This window comes from Equus caballus, chromosome 5, assembly GCF_041296265.1.
Source record: "Equus caballus isolate H_3958 breed thoroughbred chromosome 5, TB-T2T, whole genome shotgun sequence".
Lineage (NCBI taxonomy): Eukaryota > Metazoa > Chordata > Mammalia > Perissodactyla > Equidae > Equus > Equus caballus.
In genome coordinates, this window is record NC_091688.1 from 37115241 (window position 1) to 37138925 (window position 23685).

General features: G+C 34.6%; 1 long non-coding RNA gene across 3 annotated transcripts; it reads right to left on the reverse strand.

Annotated features, from left to right (window-relative positions):
* Nucleotides 1-815: 815 nt before the first annotated feature.
* LOC102148421 (uncharacterized) lies at nucleotides 816-21556 on the reverse strand. Of its 3 annotated transcripts, none has more exons than XR_011438672.1 (5): nucleotides 21404-21556; nucleotides 21130-21274; nucleotides 12708-12779; nucleotides 10351-10429; nucleotides 816-7295 (listed from the first exon to the last, which is right to left on the reverse strand). It is a non-coding gene; the product is annotated as an uncharacterized lncRNA (long non-coding RNA). The 3 variants fall into 3 exon arrangements; XR_001380829.3 differs by having other exon boundaries at nucleotides 21130-21185; nucleotides 21324-21418; XR_002807999.2 differs by lacking the exon at nucleotides 12708-12779 and having other exon boundaries at nucleotides 21130-21185; nucleotides 21324-21418.
* Nucleotides 21557-23685: the final 2129 nt, after the last annotated feature.

A 23685-nucleotide genomic window follows, 5' to 3' on the forward strand; every position in this document is an offset into this window, starting at 1 on the left:
TCTTGAAACTTTTTCTGAAATAAGGTGTGAGACATATAGTTCTTTCATTTGCATTCCCCTGTTATTATATAGGAGCCCTGTTAATGTGCTGTAAGGTGTGAGGATGAAGAGTCCAATGGTTCTATGATTAGGTTTTATTCCTTTGGTGAGCTTAGGGCCCTGAGCTGTGACTGTCACAAGTGCTTTTCAGTTCCCTCTCCCACCTTAGGTGTGACAGGAAAGCTAGAGAGGGCTGGAGTTGGGTATTTCTCTTCCTTCACGTCTTTTAGATAAAATCCCAGTTGGTTAGGATCTGGTAAAATAGTTATTTTTGAGATTAGGTCGTGTTAAGAAGAATAAAATGTTCTGAACACATCTCAAAATGGCAACTTACTCCTTTCCCTTCTGGAAACATGAGGGGATTTTTCTTGCAATCTTCACTGTGAGAACCTGGTAGGTCTCCTGGAAATAAAACTCACAAAAACCTGTAGGTGCACCTGAGACTAGGCACTCTTTAGTTTTAAATCCTCAGACTTGTCCACACTGAACTTCCAGCAACTCATCAATTAGAATTTTGATTTTCCTGCCCTGGTGCTGGTTCTCAGGAGGTTTTTCCTTGTAGGTTTTGGCTCTGCTAAGTTCAGATTCTTCATATCTGCCTATGTGTGTCTCTACTTTTTTAGGGTATTAGTTTGCCCTGTGTTCTCAATTCTACGATGGATCCAAGAACAGTTGTTGGTTTGCAGTTTGTTCAGCTTTTTTCTTATTTTGTAGTTGATGACTTCTAAGCTCTTTACACACCAATTCAGAAACTGGAACTGAAATACAGTTGCAATGAATACCATAAATTCAGAGATGCAAGGAACTCATCAAAACAGAAACACAAAGAAAACCACACTGAGACAGATTATTATCAAATTGCTGAAAACCAACAATAAATAAAAGTTCTTAAAAGAGCCAGACAAAGGAGGTACAATCTGTACAGAGGAACAAAGATAGGAATGACCACATTTTATAAACACAATGCTTTTTATAAATGCATTTCTTATCAGAAAGCATAAAAGCCATAAGACAAGATAACAACATGTTCAAAGTACTGAAAGAAAAATACATCAATTTAAATTTCTATACATTTAAATACATAACATGCACTTCAAAAATGCAGGCAAAAGATAGACTTTTTCAGACAAACAAGAGGTAAGAATATTTGTCACCAGCAAAAAGATACTCTCAAAAAATGTTAAAGGAAGTTCTTCAGGCATAAGGAAAATGACCTTTGATAGAAATTTGGATATATGGATAAGAATAATCAACCCTGGAAGTGGTTAATATGCAGATAAATCAGAAAGATTTTTTTTCCATTTCATATACTTTAAAAGCAATAAAGTATTTAAAACAAACACTAACACTATCGTTGTATTTATAAAATGAGTTGTAAATTGTATAATGACACAAATGACAAGCGGAAGAAACTGGAAAAATGTTGCTGTAAATATAATATATGTGAAATGGTAAACCATCTTATGAAGGTGTATTGAGATAAGTTAAAGAAACAAATTGTGAACCTTGGAGCAAAAGATTAAGAATCTAACAGTGATATAGCTAATTAGCCAACAGTTTAGATAACATGGACTACTAAAACAAATAGTAGTAGAGGCCAGCCCCATGGTATAATGGCTAAATTTAGCACACTCTGCTTCAGTGACCCGGGTTTGTAGGTTCAGACCCTGGTCGTGGACCCACACCACTTGTCAACCATGCTGTGGTAGTGAACCACATATAAAGTGGAGGAAGATTGGTACAGACGTTAGCTCAGGGCTAATCTTCCTCAGTGAAAAAAAAAACCAAAAAGTAGTAGTATAATGACAAAGAACATGGATAAATAGAAAGTAAGTAGTAGCAAGACAGTAGCATTAAATCCAAACATATTGGTAATTTCATTGACTATAAATGGCTTAAGCATTGAAACTAAAATGAAGATATTGTCAGAATAAATTAAAAAGTAAGACCCATCTTTTTGCAGTCTACAAGATACATCCAATTTAAAGACAGGAGTTAAAAACAAAAGAATGCAAAATATGTACCACACCAATTCTAATAATGATAAAGCTGCAATGGCTATATTAATATCAGAAAAAGTAGACTTCAAAGTAAGTAACATATTACCAAGGATTCAAAGGGAAAATTTAGAATGACCAAATTTCAAGTCTGGAAGGAAGTGAAACTGTCTCTATTTGCAGATGCTGTGACTTTATATACAAAACACTAAAGAATCTACTAAAAAAACCTTAAGAAATAATAAATGAATATGGTCTAGTTGCAGGATACAAAATCAACATACAAAAATCAGTTCCATTTCTGTACACTAACAACAAAGTAGCAGAAAGAGGAATTAAGAATACAATCCCAACTATAATTTCAAGAAAAAGAATAACATATCTAGGAATAAAAAAAAAATTTCAAGTCATCAAAAAGAAATACCAAACCTAACTGAATATGTGTCAAATTTCAGACCTTAAAAATTCAGGAAGCAAAATCTGCAGAACTGAAAGGAGAAATACATAAACCCACATTTATAGTTGGAGATTTCAACAAACATCTCTCAGTAATTGATAAAACAAGTAGATAAAAAATCAGTGATGGGCACTGGCCCGGTGGTGCAGCAGTTAAGTTTGCACACTCCTCTTCAGTGGCCCGGGGTTTGCCTGTTCAGATTCTGGGTGTGGACCTATGCACCGCTTGTCAAGACACATGCTGTGGCAGACGTCCCACATATAAAGTAGAGGAAGAATGGCACAGATGTTAGCCCAGGGCCAATCTTCCTTAGCAAAAAGAAAGAGGAGGATTGGCAGCAGATGATCGCTCAGGCCTAAGCTTCCTCAAAAAACAAAATCAACGATGACAGAAGAATTGAACAAAAACTATAAGCCAGCTGGACCTAACTGATGTTTAAGAACACTTCAACCAACAACTGCAGAAATAATTTTGTCAAGTGCACACACATCATTCACCAAGGTAGAGAATATACCAGGTAATAAAAAAAACTCTTCAAATTTAAAAACAATCACATCATACAAAGTAAGTTTTCTGACCACTGTGAAATTAAATTAGACAATACTAAAAAAAAATCTAAAAAATTCACACATGTTCAGAAATTAACAGACTTCTCAATAGTGTGTAAAATCACAAGGGAAATTAGGAAATATTTTGACTAAATTATAACGAGAATAAAATATGTTAAACATTGTAGGATCAGCTAATTCAGTTTCAGAAATATAACTATAGCTTTAAGTACTTCTATTGGAAAAACTAAGAAGGTCTAAAATAAATGGTTTAAGCTTCTTCTGTAAAAAGCTGAAAAACCAAAAACCTCCAGCAACTAAACTCAAAATAAATAGAAGGATGAAAATAATGAAGAATGCAAAAAAAATTGAAGAAGGCCCAAGCAGAAAAATCAATGAAATCAGAAGCTGTTTTTGTTTCGTTTTAAAGATCAACAAAATTTTCCTATGTCTCTGGTCTCTTTCGCTCGACAAAAGCTTTCTGAGATTTATCCATGTCGTGTATATGAATAATTTGTTCTTTTCTATTATTCAGTAGTATTCCATTGCATGAGTATATTACAGTTTATTTATTTTGTATTGTTTCCAGATTTTGACTATTATGAATACCGTTGATATGAACGTTCTTGTATAAGATTATGGTAAATATATGTTTTCATTTCTCTGGGTATCTAGGAGTAGAATACTTCGTGATATTGTGATTGTATGTTTAAAATTATAACAAATCGTTAAACTTTTTCTAAAGTAGTTGTATCATTTGACATTACTAATAGCAAAATATGAGTGTTTCCATTGCTCCACGTCTTTGCTAACACGTTTTATGATTTTAACCATCCTTGTGAATCAGAAATCGTATCTCTATGATTTTCATCTGTATTTCCCTGATAACCAAAGAGGTTGAAGGTTTTTTATGTGCTTATTTACTATCTGTGTATCTTCTGTGAAATGTCTGTTCAAACATTGTATTCATTTTTTTAATTGGGTTATTTGCCACCTTATTATTGAATTATAAGAGTTCTTTATCTCTTCTGGATACAAACCTTTTGTCCAATATGTATTGAGAATAACTTTTCTCAGTGTGGGGTTTATTGCTTCGTTTTCTTTTTTCTTTTCTTTTTTTTTTTTGAGGAAGATTAGCCCTGAGCTAACTACTGCCAATCCTCCTCTTTTTGCTGAGGAAGCCTGGCCCTGAGCTAACATCCGTGCCTCTACTTTATATGTGGGATGCCTGCCACAGCACGGCTTGCCAAGCAGTGCCATGTCCACACCCGGGATATGAACCGGCGAACCCCGGGCCGCTGAGAAGCGGAGCGTGTGAACTTAAGCGCTGTGCCACCGGGCCGGCCCCTGTTTGGTTTTCTTAAAAGTATCTTTTGAAGAGCTGAAGTTTTTAATTTTGAGGAAGTCCAGTTCATCAATTCTTTGTTTTTACATTCCGTGCTATTTATTTGCTGACTAAGAAATCTTTGCCTACTCCTGATTCACAAAGATTTTCTTGTCTGTGCTATTTTATTGCATTATACTCCTAAGTTTTCTATTGAATTCTATGATCTCACTTGAGTTAGTATTTTTCTGTGTGGGGCGAAGTAGAAGTCAATGTTGACCAATTTCTTTGTATTTAGACTACTTAGCGTTGACTGAATCTCTTAGTCAATGTTTTTCAACACATTTGTGTAATTTTCACCCATTATTTCTTCAGATTTTTTCTGCTTCATTTGTATTCTCCTCTTCTTCTGGGACTTAATTACACATATATTAGGCTTGCTGCTATTATCCCACTATTCTGTAGGTTGAGTTAATCTTTCTTCAACTTTTTTCTCTCTGCACTTCCTGTAAGATAATTTCAACAGATCAGTATAGGAATTTACTTATTCTTTCTTTTCCAATCTTCACTTTGTTGTTAAGACAACTCAATAAATTTTTCATTTCAGGTGTTAAACTTTTCAGTTTAAGAATTTCAATTTGGTTCTCTTTGAGTCTCCTTATCTGTTCGTTTATCCAGATGAATTTGCTTATAATTATGCGAACATTTTATTTCAGATTTTTGCAAATATTTATGGGTTGCCTTAAAGACTTTGCTAAATACAATACTGGGCTATCCCAGCATGAATTTCTACTGGCTGCTTTTTATTTTTTCTCTTGTAATTGATTTCTATTCTCATACTTGGTATGATTTCAATCTTCTTAAATTTGCTAAGAGTTGGTTTATAACCTAATGTATGTGGATTATTATTCAGCTGTGAAAAGAGAAGGAAATCTTGCCACTTGCAACAACATGGATGAAACTTTAGGGCATCATGCTAAGAGAAATAAGTCAGACAGAGGAAGACAAATACTGTATGATGTTACTTATATGTAGAATCTAAAAGTCAAACTCATAGAAACAGAGAGTAGATAGGTGGTTACCAGGGGTAGTGGGTAGGAGAGATGGGGACATATTGGTCAGAGGGTACAAACTTCTAGGTATAAAGTGAATAAGTTCTCAGGATCTAACGTGCAGCCTGGTGACTGTGGTTAATAATACTGTATTACATACTTGAAAGTTTCTAAGAGAGTGGATCTTAAATGTTCTCATCACACACACAAAAACAGATAATTATGTGAGATACTAGAGGTAACTAATCTTATTGTAGCAATCATTTCACAATATATACATATATTGAATCATCCCATTGGACACCTAAAGTTACATGATGTTATGCGTCAGTTATATCTAAATAAAGCTAGAAAAAACCTCTCAGACTCATATCTTTTTCCTGAATCACGTTGAGGCTTAGTTCCAGGCTGTGTTAGGATGGGTCTAGAGCTGTCATTAGTCTGTTGTACGATGTTTACTCCTCATATTCAATCTCTCTGCTTTGTTAGTTTGATACCCAGGTGCTAGAGATGTGTCTCTATTCTAGTAACATCCAACGTTGCCAGCACTGTTTGTTCTCTTGTACCTCTGTTCTGTTCTCAACCCCGTAGCAGCTGTTCTGTGGCAGGCTTCATTTTATCTCACCTCCTATATGTGCAACCCAGGACTCACCAACGAATGGGGCCCCCTCAGTGTTCTCCCTTCTCTTTAGAGTCAGTGTCAAGAAAACTGATTCTTACCCCTTTGGCCCAGTGTGACTGCCATGCTCTGATTTGACACCTGCTTACTAGCCTGCAGTCAGGAAATCCTCCTAGGTAGCGATGTGGGGTGATTATAAAGCCCACCTTCTGAGTTGCCTTCTATCATGGATTTATGCTGATGCTGCCTATTGTCCAAAGCCTGGACACTGTCACCTCATGTTACTTTATTGAGTTTTGTTGTTGCTTACAGTGCCGGGCCACTCCGTAATCATCAGAAACAGAAGTCAACAGTTATATTTTAAATATTGATTTTAGATATTTAATTTCTTTAGATGATATTTACTGTCGCTTAGAATAGATTTAATCCACTTAGAGTAGATTTAATTTACTATTCATTACTTTTTGCTCAATGCATGTCCCTACTTAAGTAACGTTGGTCTGAAATCCACACATTAAAAATGTAACAATAAGAAAATATAGTTTGAGAATAATGAGATGTACCTACAAATCAAATGAATGAGACTAGATATTCCACAACAGCTGGGAATAGGGGAGACCCTTGCATATATTGGTATTTTTGTGCAAATCACTAATGGTGCTTCCTCCAGAGAAACCAGTGATTCAAATGTTCCCCTTCTGGGCATACAGTTACAAAAAGGAATTCTTTTCTGTGTATCTTTGAACATAGGCTGTGGAACCAACCCGCATAATCTTAGACATAGCCATAGTTAGAGCCTTGTTTTCTGGAAATCACAATCATAATGTAGATCCCATGTTGATGAGGCCCTGTGTGTACCACCCGGTGTGCCTCACATGCACAAATCAACCATCATCAAATAGCTCACGTCTGAATTAAAAAGGCCATATCTGACACTTTGGCAGACAGTGCCCTTTAAAAAAGAAATTTTATGTATTTGCTTTATGGATGTTAGAGATGCAAATTATAGTATTTTTTAAAAATACAGAACAGTACAAGAAGAAATGTTTTAAAAAGAAAGCCACTTAATCTACAACTCAGATATAAAACACATATATTGTGGGGTATTTCTACTGAATCTATTGTTGAAATGAAAATCTCAGCTTTTACAAAATCAATGTCAACATCACTTAATTGATTGATAGGAGGGTTCTTCACTTCACCTTCCAGATTTAAATTAAAAGTGACTACTCTTTTCTTGCTTTTCTGGTCTTGATAACCTTGGAGGAGAGATTAAAAAAAAGACGTAATGAGATTCTAGCAATTGACATGAGGCTCTGCTTATATTTCTCCCTTTTCCCACAGTGTCTCACTTATCTAAGGGCCAATCATTCCCACTTGAACCCTCTCTGAGGCTATTCTTTCTTTCTTACCAATCTCTTTTACTACATTACCACCTTTTGAGTTTTTCCCCATGATCATGGTCTGGAGCCTGTAAAGAAATATTTTCTCATTTTCACATTTGAACAGAGTAGGAGTTCCACGAAAGAAGTGAGAGAAAACCACAGGAGAGAGAGAATGGCTTATTCAAAGGCTTATTAAATGCAAGGCATTGTGGGAGGTCCTAGTTAGGCAGCATGTTGGGAGGGGTTACAGTAGATAAAAGTTTTTCATGGTGCAACCACTGTTCTTAGATTAGAGTACAAGGATTGTTGAGGGAATTCGAGAAGTAGAATAAATTGTGTGCATATGCATGTCTGTGTGCCTGATTATGTTAGTATTTTCATTTGAATCATTTGTATTTAAATTTAGCTTTGATTAGTGTTATCAATAAACCCATAGCAGGCCTCTGTGTTGTGTGGTTTTTGGGGTATGAGAGAGACAGTGTGATGCCATTTAGAGTCAACCACAACTTTTCCCTGTTGGCCAGGATGCGCATTTCAGCAAAGGACGGGCACCGTGTGCTCTTAGATGAAGTTTATTCCAAGACTCTGGGACTCCTTTTATAATTTGTCTGGTATGAAGAGTCGAGTCCTCCTCGCTAAACTTCTTTTTGATGCTTATTATACATATTTCAGTTTTCCTTTGAAAACTCTGTTCATTTCTTTTCATTCTCATGGTAGAAGCCTTTCACCTCTGGCCACTCCCAAATACACATTCATCTTTTCCATAGCTTTACCCTCATCTGTCTGATCTTCTCATTCATCTTGCCTAAGAATCTACATTCTGGAGCCAGCCAGTCTGGGTTGAAACCTCAGTTCCACCACTTACTGGTTGTGAAAATTATAAGCATCAGTATCTATATCTATGAAATAGGAATGATGATCATATCTTCATTATTGTCTCTTGTAAGGATTAGTTAAGCTAAAATACTTACAATACTTGGAATATTTCCTAGTATATAGTGAGTGCTCAGTGTTTTCTATTGGTATAAATGTAAACGTTATTATATGGTTATTTCCTTCAAGGAATATCATCCAAACTCATAACTTAAACAATTATCTCTGAACTGAAAAATACATACATCTCTAGCACAAATTACTTTTTTATTCCAGATCTACAAATATCCATATTGATGTGTAGATATTTCTTGGATATCTAATAGACACTTCAAATTCATCCTGCCCAAGAAAGAACACATTTTCATTCCCTGGATCACGTTCTTCTGCATTTTCAACCTTAGTGAATAGTAACACCATTCATGCAGTTGCATATATAATATTCTTGAATCATCCTTGAATGTTCCTTGAATCCTCTTTCTCTTTACCATCGTCAGTTAATTAGTCACAAAATCATGAGTCTCAACCTTCAAAAAGTCCATTTTCTCTGCTATTAATCCAAGCCCTCCTAGTGTTTCCCCTTCGTAAGTAGATTTCTAAAATTGGTGTCCTGGTAAACTAGCTCTGCAACTTTAAAAAGTCCTGATTTCTAGGATTTGCACATTTTTATGTTATAACTAATTCCACCATGGCTGATTTCAATCTGCCAAAGATTTAACAAACAGCTCGTATAATTCCTGAATATTTAACCGTCAGCTCTTTTTTGTTAGGAAATCACTGCATCCAGCAGCCCGCTGTTTCCAGTCAATCTCTCTTCCTCCAAACCTAATCACTCTCTAATGCATTGCTCTAGATATTTACCAGGATATTTTTTGCTAAATTGTTAAAGTGATCAAGCATTCTTCTGCAGAAAATCTCTTGTTACTTATTTTCACAACGAATTTTCATTTCTTTATTTCAGACAAAAGGCTACATGTCTGTCACTTTTTTTTAACCCTCTGGTCTCCTCTTTCCACATTACTGAATTTCAGTTGTATGAAACTCTTTATACTATTTGGGATATTTGCATGTGTCATTTCCTTTGCTTAGAACTCTTTCCAATGTCTTTACCTTGTTAAGAAAAATGATACATAATGCAGATTAATTTCTTACTATGTGTAAGGGCAGTGAGATAAGTAACGTGGAAATAGTGTCTCATTAACTTTTAAGCCAACCCTATGATGTAGAGATTTTTACCATTTTAGAGGACTAATTAAACTTTTCTCCAATATCAGGCAACTAGTGAGTGCTGAAGCCAAGATTCAAATCAAGTTTGTCCTAATCAAAATCCTGCTCTTGACCACTATATTAAATTATTTCCTCACCCTGCTAATTTATAGAAACCTTTTAATCAATTAGCACAAATATCATATCCTTTCAAAACCTATATGTATGCCATTTCCTTAATGTCCTTTTAACAATCCTCCACTTACAAATGAATGCAAGGGCATTGTTTGTGTTCTCCTCCCACCTGCTGAACTCTCTGTGTAAGAAAACAGGATCTGGTGCTCTAAAAACCTAAACAAAATTATTTGCCTCTTCGTCAAACAAATGATCCTCTAACCAATTCCCACTTCAATGAAACTGTGATTTCTACATGTCAGTTTCAGCTTCTGATCTGTTGTTCTCAGTTGAAAGAAGAAAGGGGGTGTTCATCTCCTTCCTCGAACTTGATATTGTGTGATTTTCCAATCCCCGCTACATCCATCCTTCCTGTGTTATCCTGTGTCTCATAACTTGTATTCTTCTTATTCACTCTTTTCTGTAAAAGATTAACATCCAGTTTCTGAGAGCATGTTAGTAACTGCCATATGTGTGAGAAAGAGTCTTCTGATGGAGTAAATACCATATGTGTAATAGTATCAGCATGTAGAGATACACATGTAGCTTGGCCTAGGTCATCTAAGAAGGCCCTCCTTTTATTACCCTGCTTTTCTTAAGCCTTTTCTACTCTAAGCGTTTTTCTGTCTGGTAATTCTAGAACAATGAATTATCTTTCTGTTTCTTCAGATCTCACCTTCAGTGCAGTTGAGATTACTTAAAGCATCTGGGTATAGAGGAAGCAGAAATCTTTGGTGGATTTCTTTGGCTTGAGCCTTATACAGAAATAAAAGAATATCCATTACAATTATTCTTTCAGTAGATCATAAGGAATTTTATAAAAAGCAAACTTCTATAACTCACTAATTCTTTTTCAACCTTTCTCATTCACTTGTCCCCATTGAATAGCTCACTGAACACACACTCTATAGTCTTTCACATGCCTCAGCTATTACTGATCAATTCTATAGTTGCATTTATAAGCATGATCACTTAAAGAGAGTGTAAGAAAATAATGGAGGCAAAATTAAGGAGTTATCCTAGAAGACAGATATAATGGAATTATGTAGCAGTCAATCAGGTAAAATGTTAATAGAGTTCATAGCAGTTTGTAAATTTTGGTGGGGAGGAGAGGTAGAAATTGAATGCATTATACTAACTAGTACCCTGAATTTGGACATGGATATATCAGTAAAATTCTCTGTGACTTTTTATTTTTCGGTTTGTAAGTTGGAGGATTAAATTACCTTATTTTCCTCATACTGTGCAGTTCAATATTTCTCTGTTGTTCAATAATCTTTTCATGAATAAATGAATAAGAGGAGACAGCACTGACTGGTTAGATCATATGACTAGTATTGAATGTATGGGGGTCTGGGTATGCTTTTTCCTACTCTACAGCGTTAGCCAGCCTGGTGCAAGGGGACGGATAGTAACAACACATGCATGCTGCCTCAGTAGTTTTTGTACTCATTCCTGTGCAGTGAGCATGTCCTTCTCATCTTCTGGATCCCATGTACCTCAGTCAAACTCTCTCCCAACTCCGTTCCCCTATCATTTCCTTTGAAAAAAGTCTAAGATTTTCTTGATGTTGACTGGTTGGTCATGTACTTTAAAAGATCTGTTAAAATTACAGAAACCAGTGAAAGAAAATATGATATGGATTTGTGAGGTGACAAAATGGCAATAGTATCCTTTGAATTTTGAAAAATTTTGTTTTTGCCCAGTGATTTTATAAGAGGGTAAGTTCTTTACACCTCTGAGAGGTAGGTTTTTATGTTAACTACTGCTATTTCTTTGTTACTAGAGGGGATGATGTTCACAGAGCAAATAGTCTTAATAGAACAGGCACTTTAAGTGGTCAAATGCAAATATTTTTAAATAAACCAGAATTCTTAAGTTATTATTTTGTCATTTTCTAGCATTTCTAATGTACTGGAAGTCTCAGCCTCTCATCAAATCCTTCTGTCTTTCATTCTTTATCCTCACCCCAAATACACCCTCCAACACACATCAATACCCATTATAAGAAAGAGGATGCCTGAAATTGTCAGCTTATTTGCATCTGAAGTACCACCATTGCAATGGATACTGAGCAGCAAATTGGGAAAGGGATGTATCACCTATGACCAAGTCAGGGTTCTAGTCAAGGTTGAGGATGGTGCAGAGACAGTGAGAGTGAGGATTTCTTCCTCATTACCTTTCACTTTTCAATTTTAAGGATTTTTAACAAGGCTTTTAAGTTCTCCTAAGTCTTTGTCTTTGAATGATTCTATTAGTTTGTCAGCACAAGTGGCTCCTTGGAACTTTACTGCCACCACGTCAGTAATCTTAATTTTACTACGGTTTTTTTTTTTTTTTTGAGTTTTTGTAGTCAGTTTTAAATCATTGGCCAACAAAGACTTACTGCAATTTCAGGGTACTTTTGCCTATTCTTGCCCCATCCCTTCCCCACTGTGGTGCTGCATGGTCAGGAAGAAGCTGTCCAATTCCTAGTTACTCCCTCGAAATGAAAGGAAAAGAGTGAAACACCTTCAGTATTCTGGCTTGTGTAGGGGATCCTCAAGGAATTTGTTTCTGTCTCATCTGATTTGGAATATGATGAGGATGGTAGCATAGTTTGGATATCAGAGTTGAGGTCACTAAAAGCAATGGTGGGTGCCCCAGCACATGAGAGCTACATGAGGACTACAGACCCACAGGCACCAGGGGGCAAGACATCATGGACAAAGGAATATAATATATCATTCAACCTGAGTGAGAGTCTTGGGGAAATAAAGACATTTAAAACCAGCTTTGTTTGAGAGAGAATTGGAAGGAAAGCACATGCACAAGCCCAGGGAAAACATATGTCTTAAATTGGCCTTGAATATCTTGAATCTTCACATTAAGCTGAATAATGAAGATCTTCCCCTACCTTGCGGCAATACACAAAAACTAGGGGAAGTGATTGTCTTTTCAGATGTCCAATTTTCAAAAAAGATCATAAGGCATACAATGAAACAGGAAAACATGGCTCAATCAAAGGAAAAAAATAAATCTCCAGAAACTTACCCTAAAGATACACGGGCCTCAGAGTTATTTTAAAAAGACCTTAAAACAGCTGTCTTAAATATAACCAGTGAGCTAAAGGAGAAAATGGATAGACAATTAAATGAAAATAGGAAAAGGATAAATGAACAAAATGAGAATATCAACAGCTGTATTGTTAGAAATATAAAAAAGAACTTATAGAAATTATAAAGAGAAATTATAAAAGAGATAGAAATTGTTAAAAAGAATCAAACAAAATTTCTAGAGCTGAAAAACACAAAATTGAGTTGAAAAATTGTCAGAGAGGTACAATAGCACACATGAACAGGAAGTAGAATCAGTGAACTTGAAGACAAGTTATATTAAATTATCAAGACTGAGAAGCAAAAAGAAAAAAGAATTAGGGAAAGTGAACAGACCCCAAGAGACTTATAGGATATCATCAAGCAGGTCAATTTTGAACTGCCAACATTATGGCAATTCAAAAAGGAGAAGAGAAAGAGAAAGGAGTAGAGAGATTTTTTTGAAGAAATATTGACTGAAAACTTCCCAAATTTGAGGAACGACATGGGTATACAAATACAAGAAGCTTAACAAGCTCCACATAAGATAAACCCAAGGGGACATACACCAAGACATATTATAAGCAAACTATCAAAAGTCAAAGTTGCCAAGAGAGTAAATCTTAAAGTTCACATCACAAGAAAAAATACTTGTAAATTTACCTGATGATGGCTGATAACTAGACTTATTGTGGTGATCATTTTGCAGTGTTTACAAATATCAAATCATTATGCTGTACATCTGAAACTAGTATAATGTTATATGCAAATATATATGAATTAAAAAAATGCCAAAGACAAAGAAAGAATCTTGAAAGCAACAAGCAAAAGGCAACTCATCACTTACAGGAGAGCCTCAATAAGATTATCAGCAGCTTTCTCAACATAAACCTTGCAGACCAGAAGGTAGTGGAATGATATATTAAAGGTGTGGAAAAAAACCTGTCAACTAAGTTTACTATATCTTGCAAATTTGTCTTTCATAAATGTGGGAGAAATCAAAGTATTACTAGATAAACGTAAGCTGAAGGAACTTATTATAACTAGACCTGCCCTACGTAAAAAGCTAAAGGGAGTCCTTCAAGTTGAAGCAAAGGATACTAGATGGTAACTGGAACCATATAAAAATATAAAGTTCTCAGCCACAGATAAATATATGGACAAACATAAAAACTATACTATAACAACTTGATCTATAGCTCTATTTTTTATTATTTTGTAGGACTTAAAAGGTGGAAACATAAAAATTATAAACTATATTAATGTAGACACAGTATGTTAGGATATAATTTGTGACATCAATAACAAAATATGAGTGAGTTAGAGCTCTAAAGGAGTAAAATTTTTGTATGTGATTGAAGTTAAGTTGTTATCAGTTGAAAGTAGATTGCTATAACTTTGAGATGTTTCCTGTAATCCCCATGGCAACCACAAAATAACTATTGAATATATACAAAAAGAAATGGGAAAAGAATCAAAATATATCACTACAAAAAATCATCTAAACACAAAGGATGGTGATAAGGGAGGAAATGAGGTACAAAAAAGCTTTAAGACATATAGAAAACAAATAAACTAGCAATTGTAAGTTTTTCCATATCATTAATTACTTTAAATATAAATAGATTAAACTAATTGGTGGAATAAAATGGATTAAACAATCAAAAAATATTATTGGTAGAATGAAAAAAAAACCAGGATCCAACTAAATGCTGTCTATAAGAGACCCAATTTAGGTTGCAAACAAAGAATGGAAAAAGATATTCCATACAAACAATAACCAAAAGATAGCAGAGGTGGCTATATCAGACAAAATGAAGTTTAAAATGAAAGCTGTTATAAGAGAAAAAGGAGGATGTTGTATAATGATAAAAGGGTCAATTTACCAAGAACATATAACAATTATAAACATATATGCTCCAAACAACAGAACTCCTATATATAGGAAGCAAACATTGACAGCATTGAAGGGAGAAGGAGACAGCTCTACAATAACAGTAGCAGACTTTGGTACACAATTTTCAATAATGAAATAAGCTACCAGAAAGAAGATCAATAAGAAAATAGAGATCTTGAAAATTAGACCTAAGAAATACATACGGAACACTCCACCAAACAATAGCAAAATACATATTTTTCTCAAGTGCACCTGGAACATTATCCAGAATACATCATAAGTTAGACCACAAATCAAGCATTAATACATTTTAAAAGTTTGAATCATGTAAAGTATCTTTTCCAATCAAAATGGAATAAAATTAGAAATCAGTAGCAGAAAGAAAACTGGAAAATTCATGACCATGTGGAATTTAAACAGCACACTCTTGTTAATTAATTAAATAATTTATTTTTGGTGGGGAAGATCGGCCCTTGCTAACATCTGCTGCCAGTTTTCTTCTCTTTCGCTTGAGGAAGATTGTTACTGAGTTTACATCTGTGCCAATATTCCCCTATTTTTTGTATGTGGCATGCCACCAGATCGTCGCTTGACAAGTGGTGTGTAGGTCTTCACCTGGGATCCAAACCTGTGAACCCTGGGCGAATGAAGCAGAGCGTGTGAACTTAACTACTACACCACCGGCCGGCCCCTAAACAGCACATTCTTAAACAACCAATGGATCAAAAAGAAATCATAAGGAAAATTACAAAATATCTTTAGAGAAATGAAAGCACATAATGTCATTTCACCAGATGCAGTGAAAACAATGCTGAGAGGAAAAATTATAGCTGCAAACCCTTACATTTACAAAGAAGAAAGATTTCAAATCAACAACTTAACTTTACACTTCAAAGAACTAGAAAAAGAAGAATAAACTCAAAGCTAGCAGAAGGGAAGAAATAAAAATTAGAGTAGAGATAAACAAAATAGAGATTAGAAAATAATAGAGAAAAATCAATGAAAATAAGCATTTCTTAAACGATAAACAAAATTGGCAAATCTTTAGCTAGACAAAGTAAGTAAAATGGAGAAAAGACACCAATAAATAAAATCAGTGATGAAAGAGGGCTATTACAACTGATATCACAGGAATAAAAAGGATTATAAGAGGCTACTATGAACAACTGTATACCAACAAAATGGATAATCTAGATGAAATGGATAAATTCCTGGAACTACATAACCTTTCCAGACTGAATCATGAAGAAATAGAAAATCTCAACAGACCAACAATAGATAAAATTGAATTAGAAATCAAAAATTTCTCAACAAAGAAAAGTCCAGGATAGGATGATTTTACTAGTGAAATCTACCATTTAAAGAATAATTGACAACAATCTACCTCAAACTCTTCCAAAAGAATACAGAAGAGGGAAGGCTTCAAACTCTTTGTGAGGCCAGAATTACCTTGATACAAAACCTGACAGAGACACTACCAGAAAAGAAAATAGCAGACCAATATCTCTGATGAATGTTGATGCTAAAATTCTCAATAATATACTAATAAACAGAATGCAATATCACATTAAAAGGATCATATGCCATGACCAAGTTGGATTTATGCCAGGAATGAAAGGATAGTTCATCATATGAAAATCAATAAATGCGATAAGCCATATTAACAGAATAAAGGATAAAAATCACATTATCATCTCAATAAATGCAGTAAAAACATTTGTCAAAATTCAATACCCTTTCATGATAAAAACTCTCAACAAATTGGATATAGTATGAAACTACTTCAATAAAGGTTATATTTGACAATCCCACAGCCAACGTTATAGTCAATTGTAAAAAAACTGAAAGCATTTCTCTAAGTTCAAGAACAAGACAAGGATGCCCACTCTTACCATTTCTGTTCAACATATTACTGGAGCTGTAGCCAGAGCAAATAGGTAAAAAGTAGAAAAAAGAAAAAAACATGCATGTTGGAAAGAAAGATGCAATATTATCTGTGTTTGCAGACATCATGATCCTATGTGCAGGAAACTTTAAAGATGCCACCAAAAAAACTTGTTGGCAGTAATAAACAAATTCAGTAATGTTGCTGGATACAAACTCAACATACAAATATCAGTTGTTTTTCTTATACACTAACAATGAAACATCCAAAAAGGAAATTAGGAAAACAATGAGTGCAATAGCATCAAAAAGAATAAAACACTTAGGAATAAATTTAACCAAGTGCACAAAAGACTTGTACACTGAAAAACATTGAAGAAAGAAATTAAAGGGGAAACAAATACATGGAAAGACATTTCATATTCATGGACTGAAAGGCCTAATATTGTTAAAATGTCCCTACTACCCAACACTATCTACAGATTCAACAATATCTCTATCAAAATTCCAATGGCATCTTCTACAGAATTGAAAAAAAAAAATCCTAAAATTTGTATAAAACCTCAAAAGGCTCAGAATAGCCAAAGCAATTTGGAAAAATAACCCACAAAACTGGAAGCATCATACTGCTTGACTTCAAAAAATATTACAAAGCTATAGTGATTAAAACAGTACAACACTGTGATAACAACAGGCCATCAAACAAATGGAACAGAATAGAGAATCCAGAAATAAACCCACAAATATGCAGTCAACTGATCTTTGACAAAGGTGTAAAGAATACACAATGGATAAAGCAAGGTCTCTTCCACAAATGGTATTGCGGAGACTAAATATCCATGCAAAAAAAACATAATTGGACCTCTACCTTACATGATACACAAAAATCAACTCAAAACAATATGATCCAATATGAAGAACACCCTAAAGTTTCCACTATTACAACTAATAAATAAATTCAGCAAAGTTGCAGGACAAAAAGTCAACACACACAAATCAGTTCCATTTTTACATACTAAAAAGGAAATTAAGAAACAATCCCATTTGCAATGGAATTTTGAACAAAATGAAATACTCAGGAATAAATTTAATCAAGAAAGCAAAAGAATGGTACATGAAAATTACAATATGTTGATGAAAGTAACTAAAGAAGACAGAAGTACACGAAAAGTCATCCTATGTTCATGCATTGGAAGAGTTAATATTGTCAATGTGCCAATACTACCCAAAGTGATCTTCAGATTCAATGCAATCCCTCTCAAAATCCCAATGACATTTTTTTTACAGATATAGGAAAATACATCCTAAAATTTGTATAGAATCTCCAAGATTCCAAATAGCCAAAACAATCATGATAAAGAAGAACAAATTTGGAGGTCTCACACTTCCTGATTTCAATCAAAACAATGTGGTACTTGCATAAAGACAGACATAAAAGACACCAATGCAATAGAATAGAGAACATAGAAATAAACCCTCATATATCTGGTAGAATGTCTTTGACCCAGATGTCAAGTCCATTTAATTGGGAAAGAACAGTCTTTTGAAAAATGGTGTTGGGCAATCAGGATAGTCACATGCAACAGAATGAAATTGGACAATTACCTACACCATATACAAAAATTAACTCAAATGGACCACAGATTTAAACATAAGATCTAAAACTGTAAAACTTTCAGAAGAAAATATCAAAGAAAAACTTCATGACATTGGATTTGGCAATTATTTCTTTGATATGACACCCAGTGCACATTCAGGAAAATAAAAACTAGATGAATTGGACTACATCAAAATTAAAAGCTTCTGTGCATCAAAGTACACAATCAATGAAATGGAAAGGAAACCTATGAAATGAAAAACAGTATTTGCAAGTTGTATATCTGAAGGACTAATATCTGAAATATATAAAGAACTCATACGACCCAATGGAAAAAAACAAGTACTCTAATTAAAAAGTGGGCAAAGAACTTGAGTGGACAGTTATTCAAAGATGTTATACCAATGGACAGTAAGGACATGAGACTCAATAATCATTAAAGAAATTCAAATCAAAACACAGTGGTATACCACATTACATCCACTAGGATGGATACTATTACAAAACCAGAAAATGGCAAGTGTTAGGGGAGAAATCAGAAGACTAGTGCATTGTTGGTGGGAATGTAAAATGTTCCAGCTGCTATGGAAAATGATATGGAGATTCCTCAAAAAAAAAAAAGAAAATAGAATTATTATGATATAGTAATTCCACTTCTAGGTATATATCCCAAAGAAGTGAAAGTAGCATCTCAAAAAAATATTTACACATCCATGTTCACTGCAGCATTATTCACAACAGCCAAAAGGTTGAAGAAATACAAGTGGCCGCCAATAAATAAATGAATATTTATCATTATAAATAAATGATATATACACACAATGGAATATTATTCCACCTTCCAAAGAAAAGAAATTCTAACATACACTATAACATGGATGAACTTTGAGAACATTGTGCTAAGTGAAACAAGTTAGTCACAAAAAGAAAAATACTGTATGATTACACTTACATGAGGTACCTAGAGTATCCAAATTCATAGAGACAGAAAATACTGTTTCTGGGGTTTGCCGGGGCCTTGGAGGAGAAGGAATGGGGAAATTACTGTTTAGTGGGTATACAGTTTCAGTTCTGCAAGATGGAAAAAGGTCTGGCAATTGGTTGCACAACACTGTAAATGTACTTAACACTACTGAACCGTATACTTAAAAATTGTTAAGATGGTAAATTTTATGTTAGATATATTTTACCACAATTAAACAAAATATAACTGTTTTCATACTATAAGCTCCAGGAGTTTTGCAACACATAGATTCAGATCAACAACTCTTCGGGAAGAATTATTCAGTGAGAAAAGAAATAAATCTAAGAAATGTTGGAGGCCAAAAGGGAAACAGGACTGAACAAATACCTTCATTAGGGGGTCTTACAAAAATAAGTAAAGCCAGAACCAAAGAGAAGAAAACAGCGAATTTATCAACATAGTAGGGTTGGAGGTTGGGGGACCAGAGGATATAAAAGTTTGCTAAGGCACTTGTCTTTAAGGAAAAGATAGATAAAATTTTTTAAAGAAAAATTTGGCAAGAAAGGAGAAGAAAGCACAAATAAGTGTTACAAATTGAAATAAACTAAGATGGCAGAACCAAGTTAAATAATATACATAAAATATGTACATAAATGGACTAAACTCACCAGCTAAGACACAAATTCTTTCAATTTGGGTTAAAAATAAACCCAGCTATATGTGGCTGATAAAATATACACAAAGTATAAAGTCACTTAAAAAAAGTTGGAAAAAGTGATCTTATCTAAACCCTAATGTAAAGAAAGTCAGTTTAGATATAACAGTGTAGCTTAAAAAAGATTTTTAGAAAAAATGTATCAGGACAGATAGAGCTTCACTACCTAGTGACAAGATATTCAGCTCCCAAGAAAATACAATTTAAATTATGTATTTACATAATAAAAAATATATATGTAATTTATTTATATTACTTGATATGGTAACATATAATACATTTTTCTTTATTTACAAATATACACACAAAATATATGTCTACTTGTATATATATGCAAACTATTTATAAAAATATATGTTAGAAATCAAAACTATAATGAGAAATTGACAAAATCTCCATTAGAGTTTGAGATTTCACCATCTCTCTCTCAATTGCTGAAAGGAAAATGTAAAACAAATTAAGATTTAAATTTAGAAGATTTGACTAACAATCAACAAGCTTAAGAAATTTTATCTGACTCACAGGATTATGAATTAAATATTTATAAACTCTTCAAGTACACATGAAATAACTAGAAAATATTCATCATGTGCCAGGTCATAAAAAACCCAAAATATACCCCCAAATGAATGTAATACATTTAAGTGACTCTTCCCGCCTCTTCTTTGTATCTTGGTACCAAAAAAAGTTATCCACGACTGAATAAAGAATGGACCAACTGGAAAGGATTGAAATAAATGCCTGTGACTCTTTAGAATGAAACATAAAATAAAATTAAACTGACTCATGAAAAAGCAAAGAAGCCATATTTTTGTGCCATTGTGTTGGGGAATTGAGAGATTATCTCCTGTGCATATTCTAAAATTGGGATAATACCATAAATATCATGTAATATAGCTTTACATCCTGCTTTATTTTTTACTTAATATTATTTCATGATAATTTTCTCATGCTACCCTCTTGTCTTTTACCCAGGCCTGACACCAGTCACCACGTTTCCCACTCATCCTCCAGGTAAGAAAACAAGCCTTCCTCCAAATATCAATTTATGCTGATAGACATGTGAGAATGAATTTTAAAACTCATCATAGTGAACATGCATTTCCCTTTGTTCAAGCCTAAGTTGTGGTGGAATAAAAGATGTCTATTTTCAGTGTTGATGGGTAAAGGATTAGAATCAAGCTACTTTAGTTTTCAGTTTTCTGAATATTGTTGATACAGCCCTTATTCTCCCAGACAATCCCATAATTCATTCTCCACTGTCGTCTTGTGTTAACAACTAGGTACCCAGCTCTTTCTCTAGAGAAGTTCCCACAGATCTCACCTCACTGGATACTTCTTCCACAGCAGTCTTCAGAAATGCAGGTATCATTGTCTTGCCTGAATAAAAAGATATGTCAGAAAAAACTCTGCAAAGACTGAACTTCAGGATGTTATAATCTCGTGAAGAATTGAGAAGATGAAGTATTCTGAAAGATAAGGAAAAATGGCACTAGTTAGAGTCACTGAAAAACTCACTTGCTGATGTCCGTGTCACCCTCTGCTAACTTCTAAGGAGAAAGAAGTTATGTATTTATGAAACAATTTTGAAGCTCCACCTGTCAAACTTTGTAACTTTCTGTTTCAGTAGTCAGAGAAATTGAACATTTCCCGTTTGTAAACAGTAATCTTAGCCACAAGAAGAAATGATAGTTAAGTGCTCCATCTTTGCTTTTTTGACTTAAAAATATCAGTGGCTGAAAGGAGTGTGAACATAAGAATTTTCTTATTCAGCTGACTTACATGTGGGTCGTTAGAAACCTGTAGCCTGGAATGAGGCTTAATACATCACGTGAGAAAACTGAGTCACCCAGCCTCTTCTCCTGCTTTCCTGTTAGAACAGCAGTGGACAGAGGAGATATTAGTAAAGGCATATATCACTGCTAGTACCTCACTGCATCTCCTGGAATGGGGAGGGTCTTCTAGGAAATTGCTTTTGTTTAAACGGTACATCAGCATTCATCCAATTATTAATAACTGGCAAACTGGAAGATTGACAAACATAGATGGTGATTATGAATATATAAATCCTTACTCAAATGTGTCAAAGGAGTTTGGCACTCGTTGCCCTTTTGACTATGCCTAGGGTGCATTATCTCAATGATTAAAATCATGATTATTTATGCTTTCTGCATTATTCATGGATAAATACAAATCAGTGATGATCACGTATTATGACAGTATTGAAGCTTTGAAAATTCTGGAAGAGCACTAAGCATCTAGAAGAGTAAAGGGCCTGAGAAATCCTTGTCCTTCAGGATTTTTCTGTGACATGGTGGATGCACTCTGGAGTATCATAAGCCCTGAGATATCAAATAAAAGGCACCAGTCAGCAGACAGTATTGTGGTAACCCACCAGCTCATCTGCAAGAAGAATGTGGCCATGACTGGAAGAAGAGTCCCAAAAGATAGCTATTGTAGCCAAATGATTCGAGGGCATCTACGAGAAGAAAAAAGCTGATTGTCTTAATCCAAATGCAACATCATAGAGGAAAAAGTTGAAGTTTAGATTTGAAACCATCTGAATAACTCCACTAAAGCAGGAGTAAGTTGGGAAAAATCAAGGAGGATCTGGAGTAATAGCCTACTTGTGTGTGTTCATTGTTCTCTTACAGACTTTAGTTTCCTGGTTATATGGATGCTTCAAGCTATCTTAAGTAAAGAGTAGACAGGAACATAAAGAGAGTTCACAGAGGGCCCCAATTCAAAGTTTGGAGACTAGAAGAACTCATGGCAGGAACGACCATGATAAGGACATATTTCTACCCTTTCTAAGAAACCAATTCATGTGATCTGATACCCTCTGTTGATTTTCCAGGAGACATCATGCAAATTGCTGACTCAAATAAAAGTAATCCCTAACAATACTCCCTTATCCAAACTGTGTAATTGGAATTTTAATAAATGGACTAAAGTAATGCTCAAAATTGTGTAGTTTTACTGATTTATGGGCAGTGGCCAAGTAAGAGGGGTTTTAGGTAATTATGTAAAAAGCTCGCTAGTAGAAAATGTGAGAACTCCCACAAACACAAGATGTCTAGATAAACTTGTGTGGCTTCCCATCATCTCAAGTTCTAATCCTCAAAGTCATTCAAAATCTTCAAGGAAGCGTTCCCGCCAGGTTGATACCCTAATAATTCAGTCTAGAAGATGGTCAGAAGTCTCCTAAGGAGAAGCACGAGAGCAAGAAGAGCAACCACACTAAGAAATAGCAGCCATGTTCTTTAAAGTCCATATTAGGCCCAAGGATAAAGGCATAGGTGTAAGGTCTGTAGTCCCAGAAAAGCAAATAGAAGGGGACAGTGTGTTGGGCATACTCAAATGAAAAGTCTTTGTCCATCTCCTTATCTCTAAAGACCAGAACAACATCTTTCAGTGTGGGAGCCTGAGCTGACCAAGACGATTTATGCATTCACCTAGTCATCACCCAACTAAACAATACACTTCCCTAGTTTTCCTTTGCAAGAAAATCAGTTTTTTGCTCATCCATAGTTGTCATCTGGGAGTGTGACCAGGATGATAATTCATTCAAGTTATATTTTAACTCTTAGCTAGATCTTGCACTATTTCTAAGCTCTGTTTTTATTTTATTTTTTTTAATCAAGTCACCCAATTCCATAAATACTATTAAAGATCTTCTTCTCCTAAGGTAAAATCTGTGCATTAGCTTCCTATTGCTGCTATAACAACTTAGGACAAACTTGGTGGCTTAAAACAGGAGATATTTATTGTCCCACAGTTATGGAAGCCAGAAGTCCAAAATCAGTATCACTGTGTATTAGCCACGTTCCTAGCTTCTGTAAACTTGATACTTTAACATCTGCCCTACATGCTTATGCCA